General features: G+C 28.8%; 1 pseudogene; it reads right to left on the bottom strand.

Annotated features, from left to right (window-relative positions):
• Positions 1 to 746: 746 nt before the first annotated feature.
• On the bottom strand, positions 747 to 2,213 carry LOC146906992 (F-box/kelch-repeat protein At3g06240-like; annotated as a pseudogene).
• Between the last annotated feature and the right edge of the window lie 4,756 nt (positions 2,214 to 6,969).

Genomic DNA, 6,969 nt, shown 5'->3' with positions numbered 1-6,969 from the left:
GACACATTGCCAAACCTTTTTCTCAATTTCCTCCTAATAACGATGAATAAATCAAGTTACTTCGCACATAGAAGATGTAAGGAGCGGAGTGATAACAAGGTTGAGAGTATGATCCATACTCGAAGCAAAATATTAACAAGTATAAACAATACTAACATTTTTCATTTCAAAAAAAAAAAAATACTCGAATCTTTTATTAAGTGAACAATTTGCTTCATTTGTGATACATAAAAATAATAAATTTTTAAATATTTTTAAATGGACTCAATGTTTAGTTGTGTGCATGTAGAGAAATTTAAACTTGGCGTGGTGTTCAAATCTGATTTAGCGTTTAAATTGCCTAAGGTGCCACTAAACTTGGCTTAGGGTTTAACAAGGTTCATATATTCAGTATCAGTACTGAGATTCTATTTTGTCAAACTTTTAAGGTTTGTCTAAAGTCTGCCTGAGAAAACTATCATGCAACATAAAAACATATAGGTTGAACCAAAATCTGGTCCCTCTTCTGTGAGCTTTTGTTTGTCCCTTTCGAACATATCTGATATAATATAGAATGACACTGATTGCATTATTACAAAAATTTATTAGCAATCAAATTTTTAACTTATCTTATATTGATTTTAACTCAATTAAATTTACCTGAGTATGAAAGGAACCAATAGTTTTTATGGGACAAATTTATCAAACAAACCAACCAGCCAAAATGACCAGTGAAACATACGCAAAAACAAAAAAGAAACAAACAGTTTGCAAGATTGATATTATTAATCGGTTTTTAACTTGTCATATATTTGATACTAATTTTGGTATGCGCAATTGACAAGCAAATTTGTATTACATGGTAAAATTCTAAAAGCCACTTGCATAAACATCTAGGGTGAAATCTCTACTTCAAAGAAGAGAAGTAATCAATCATTTATTCCTCCAAGAGGAAGAAGATTTTCCTTGTAAATAAACTACCTGACAATAATACGCTTCCCCTTTAACACCAAGCTCCTCAGTCATCTGGGTATTCAAATTAAACCGGACTAGTTCATCATTTTTTTCTTCTAAAGAATAAATCGCCATTACTTCCCTTTCCAATAGGATGTTCAATGCCAAGTAAGGGTCCAAGAATGAAGAGTTTAGTCCAAGATTCCTTCACTCCGAGTTCACCCAAAATTGATATGTGAAAAGTAGTTGTCTCAAAATAATTTGAGATCAAACCAATGGACTGATTTAATACCATCAAGTATCTCAACACAAATACAAAATCGGAATTATCATCCATATCAGAAGGCATCCGTGTAGTACAGAACACCTCATCGCATAAGTCAAATGACACCAATAATGGCTCATATGTATCATTATTATACCAATGACAAACTCCATTCAGATACACAAAGGCACCTACACTAGTCCCATAACATTGAGGCATATCTAGATCAATTTTTCTCCAAGAGTTACTTTTTAGACTGTATATCTCCCATATGTAACGACATGACACCCATACTATCCCAACTTCAATATAATTTTCAATATTAGGTGCATCAAGAGTATAAGATGCATATCGAATCACCTTGTAGTCATCCTTAACATGGTCATAACCAAATCCATGAAGATAAATATAGTCAAGCTCATAAAGTGCTGGGTAGTCAATAGCGCTATGAGGAAGGACATTCAAATTGTCAATAGTTGGGTTCCATAACACAACATTAGGTGTACGCCCTTGGTAGAGACAGACAATGCCGTTAATAACAGGACCCAAAATAAAAACAGATTGGCCATTCTCTTGAAATGGAGGTGGCCAATCTAATTTGACCTTATTCTCAAAAGTCTCACCATAAAGCAAGTATAACACATGGTGATTTGGAAAATATGGCAGAGCCTGTTGTAGGAGGAGACACGAACCATCCTCATCATAAGAAGAATGATTACTAGATATGAAATAGTTGCGGTACATGTTCATGAAATTAGAGTTTTGAAATAGGAGTGACCATGATTTTTGTACGCAACTAAACCGTTTCAAAGATTTAAGAGGCAATTTAGACACAATAAAAAATTCAAGATCATCAGGAATATGATTGCTAACCTTTTCAGTCGTAACATGATCTATGGATTTCTCCATCTTCTCAAATGGCAAGTGCCGAAGATGAATTTGCCTACAAAACTCACAACGGCAGTATGATCAAGGTGACTTTGGATTGCAATGTGATATGATGGGTTTGTCTCAAATAACTTCTCATTTGCATTTTATACTACTATCTCAAATTAATTATCAATTAATTTATTTATTTTCTTTTAACAGATTATTATTTTAATTTTATTTTCTTTTAACATATTATTATTAAAATTAATATTTAATATGGCAAGATATTATCTTGCCTTTTTTTATTATAATGTCATAGTTTTTTTGAGAGGTATTATGATGGCATATTATCATATATTGATTCTAACTTAATTAGTAAGTCTTCCTTAAAAAGAATACTTAGTTGTACCAAAAAAAAAAACTTAATTAGTAAGTAATCCTTATTGGAGTCATCCATTTGAAAGGCACTATAATCATGATCAAATAAAATAGATGTCCCATAGTAGATTCCATAATTAGTCCCATAACAGATCTAATGGTCTTAAGTCGTTGGGATACCTTGGACATCTAACAAGAATCAAAAGATCCTAACTCTCAGGTGTTAGTTAAATAAAATGAAAATTTTGACCAAAAAAATAAAATAAAATAAAAATTTGATTGTAACATGTATTCCCAATTTTCTAACATCAGAATGGATTCTCTCAATAAGAAAATTCTCATATATTTTTCATGTTTTATGATCTCTACAAATTAAAACTCACTTTCCCTTAAAAAAATAAATTCAAACTCACTTTTTTAAAAAAAAAATTATTTTCTCTTCTTTTCTATGGATGGTGATGATGTCAATGGACGATCAACAAGTGCTCTTTTATTCTTCCTAAAAAAAAAAAAGCTCTTTTATCCTTCCTAAAAAAAAGTGCTCTTTTATTCTCGAGTTCGGGTATGCTCCATTTAGGCTAAGCTCCATTTACTTCATTTAGGGTTTGGATGCAAGTGGCAAAAAAATATGTAACGGTTGAAATTTTAAATTAAAAAACAAATATTTGCTTAATAAAAATACATATTAATAACAAACAAAATCATGTTCCCTTCTTCTCTCATATCACAACAACCTTTTATTGTTTTTTTTATTTAAAATCTCAACCGTTAGATATTTTTTTTGCCACATGTCTTGCATCAAAACCCTAAATAGAGTAAATGGAGCTTAGCTTAAATGGAGCATACCCGAACTATTTATTCTCACAGTCATTCTATTTTATTTTTACGGAATTTTCAATTATTTCTAATTCAATGCATTTTTTTTCTTATTTTGTATTTGCTAATATTATTCAATGCATTTATTTTTAAACAAATAATTAGACTTTCTGTATACATGGTTAGTATATACAAAAATTATGAATGGAAATATTAAAAATATCATTATCACAATTAATTATCATTAAGAAACGTAACGTCAAAAAAAAAGGGTTAATCAAGTAAATGGTCCCTATAAATATTCTGAATTTTGTTTTTAGTCCCTACAAAATAAAATCACACCTTTTAGTCCCTATAAAATTTTCCATCAACATTTTTAGTCCCTATAAAATTTTCCATCAGCATTTTTAGTCCCTATAAAATTTTTCCATCAGCATTTTTAGTAGCTTATATGTAACGTATTTGGATACGCGTAACACTTGGGTGATAAAAAATTGATGACAGTGATCAATCACAATGTCACAATCTTTGGGAAAGAGACTTGTGATATTATGGTTGACAAATGTCGACAATTTGATGTCACCCGAGTGCTATCCGATTGGATACACTAGAGAATATAGAATACTTCTCTTTCTTTCTCTCTATTAAATGAGTGTATGGGGTTTGAATTTCGGTATATGCATATATTATACAATGTCCTTACTAAATTAGGTATACAATGTCTCTATCGACTGAGCTAAACCCTCAACACATTTATTTAGTTTTATACTTCATCCAATCACTATTATAAGCAAAATTATACCTTTTAAAGTACGTTGAATAATTAATTTATCTAGTATTTATTATAGACGGTATACATTAATGATTTAAGGGTTAATTAAGTTTTTAGTCCCTATAAATATTCACAATTTTATTTTTAGTCCCTACAAAATAAAATCATACTTTTTAGTCCCTATGACATTTTCCTTAAGCATTTTTGAGACTAAAAATGCTGATGGAAAAATTTTATAGGGACTAAAAATGCTGATGGAAAACTTTATAGGGACTAAAAAGTTGATGGAAAATTTTAAAAAAGTGTGATTTTATTTTGTAGGAACTAAAAACAAAATTCTGAATATTTATAGGGACCATTTACTTAATTAACCCAAAAAAATATAAAAGAGGATACATATTGCAAAACAGAGGAAATACTATTTCTTGCAACACTGAAACATCTAATTTCCCTCTGCTCCTTTGTGTCACCAACGAAGGAAAGTTTTGTGCCTATTTAATTGTGGTTTTTAAAGTTTAATACAACATTAATTGTTGATTTGTTAATAATACCCTTAATTCTTTATTATAGAACGAAAAATAGATGGAATGAGATAATATATGTAAAATATAAATAATAGTATCAAAAGTAATTATATTTATTAATTTGTTTTTACAATACATATTTATTAGTTGTTTTGATCGGTAAACTTGGATCGGTGATTCACTTTTTGCACGCCTTGTGCAGGGGGCATCACCGTTGTTGATAGTATACATCATTTTTGTTTGTGCAAAAAAAAAAAATTTGTTTTGATACTTTTTTTTTTGTGGTTGCCGGGATTTGAACCCCGGACCTTGCATATATATTATGCATTGTCCTTACCAACTGAGCTAAGCTCACGAGGACAGTTGTTTTGATACTTCTAAAACAACACATAATTTCTCTAAAAAAAAAACCCATAATATCTCTGTGATCTTAGCTCAGTTAATAGAGATATTATATAATATATGCAAGGGTTGAGGTTCAAACTCCAAATATCTCACTTATTCATCTTAAAAGATGAATTTCTAGCTAGTAGGCTACTTAAAAAAAAAGGAAAACCACAAAATGACACCAATGTTTTACTAATATTATACTATTATTATTAATTTGTTCAAAATATTGACAATGAAATCTCTGATTAATACCAAATAGCCCCTCTATCCTGAAATTGAAGTTGTTCTTGCCAATTCACACAAAATCTCTATTATATATATTTGCCTTAATTTTTTTAAAAGTACACTTGGCACTCTTCTATGTTAAACTTCATTTAATGTATTACACACCTAAGCATCACTAATACACATGTGGACCTCATCATCTAATTGTAGCTTGATTATTGGCTATTGATAAATCATTGTTACATATTAACACATGTTTGACCTTGCCATTTATTACAATTGATACTGATATGAATGCCAATACAAAAGTGGCATCCTATAAGAATATGCTCTCTATTGACCCTACAACCATTTCATTTTGTATGTGTATTTCCACTAATCAAACAATCACTCTTTAATGTCCATAAATGTCTTATAATTACGTGTGAAAAAAGTTCTAATTTAATATCTGCATCAACAATTGTATTGCTCAATTTTTCTCTATAAATATTGGTTCAACTTTCACCATTTCATATTCATTCAAAGAATTCAGAATTCTTTCCAAATATTGTAACGAAAGTTGTATATGATGGTGGTTCGGGTAAAAAGGTGTTTTCATTTATACTATTTTCAGTTAGTTTTCTCTCATTGTATTGTTTTTATTTGATAGTATTATCTACCATTTTTTTTTAATTCACTTATAAATTCTAGACTTCTTTATCAAAGTCAGAGATTATGGATCTAATATGTAACGTGGAGGCTAGACCTAGCAATTAGACATCTAAATTTTGAACTCACACCTTTCAAGCGATCATTTGATATCAGGATCAACACGTAGCAGCAGTACAATTTCGTCCAAGAATTTTTGAAGAATATTAAGATTGAGAAAGATTGATAAGGATCTATGAAACATGGTGATTTTTTTCTCTCTCTATGAAACATGGATATAAACACGTACTAATGTTCTTTTTAGTGTTTACTGGCATTATCATCAAATTGTTTGTTGATAATTTTTTTTTTTGGCTGAAATATATAATTTAGTTTTTTTAAGGAATAATTTAGTTGTTTCTCCTTAAAAAAAATAATTTGGCCGTTTCAAATTATAATTTTGCTACGTTAATGTTGTTGGTTTTTTTTTTGAAGGAATGTTGTTGGTTGGTTTTTTATTGTCTTTGTTTATTTTTTCATATTTTTTAATTATATTTTAAAACAAAGCAATTTGATTAGATGCACCAATAAAACAAAGTGATTTGATATATCAATAAAAAAATTGTTGGTATATACAATTTAACCCATTCACTATATACGAAATTACGAATCTATATTATTATAAAGATAAAAAAAAAATAGTACACGTGACATTTTAATTTGCTTACAAGACTTAATTGCTCTTAATTCTTCATTTGTAAATTTCCTACAATAAACACGTTACTTCTTTTTTGTTATTATTACTTACTCATATTAATTTAGTAATTTTTATGATCATTCAAAGTTATTATTACTTACTCATATTAATTTAGTAATTTTTATGAACATTCATAATCAAATCAAGAAAGAGAAGATTTTCACGTGCCAAAGCAATTGTCCTTTTTATGGTGAAAATTTTATAATTTTTTGTCAATCATTTCTATACATGCTAACAATTCAAAAGGCATGCACAACAAAAATAAATCAAAATAGGCGAATAATTATTGATTTAAATTGTACTAAAAAAAACTGATTATGATTTTATTATATAGTTTCAACTCTATTTTATTACTCAATTATAACTTAATCGTTGTATTTTCTTCATGATTTTTTTAATCTATGAAAATAAT

Source organism: Medicago sativa, chromosome 7 (genome assembly GCF_051527215.1).
Source record: "Medicago sativa cultivar Bolivia chromosome 7, Bolivia_mono, whole genome shotgun sequence".
Lineage (NCBI taxonomy): Eukaryota > Viridiplantae > Streptophyta > Magnoliopsida > Fabales > Fabaceae > Medicago > Medicago sativa.
The sequence above is the reverse complement of the archived record's forward strand: the minus strand, read 5'-3'. Positions and strand labels throughout refer to the sequence as shown.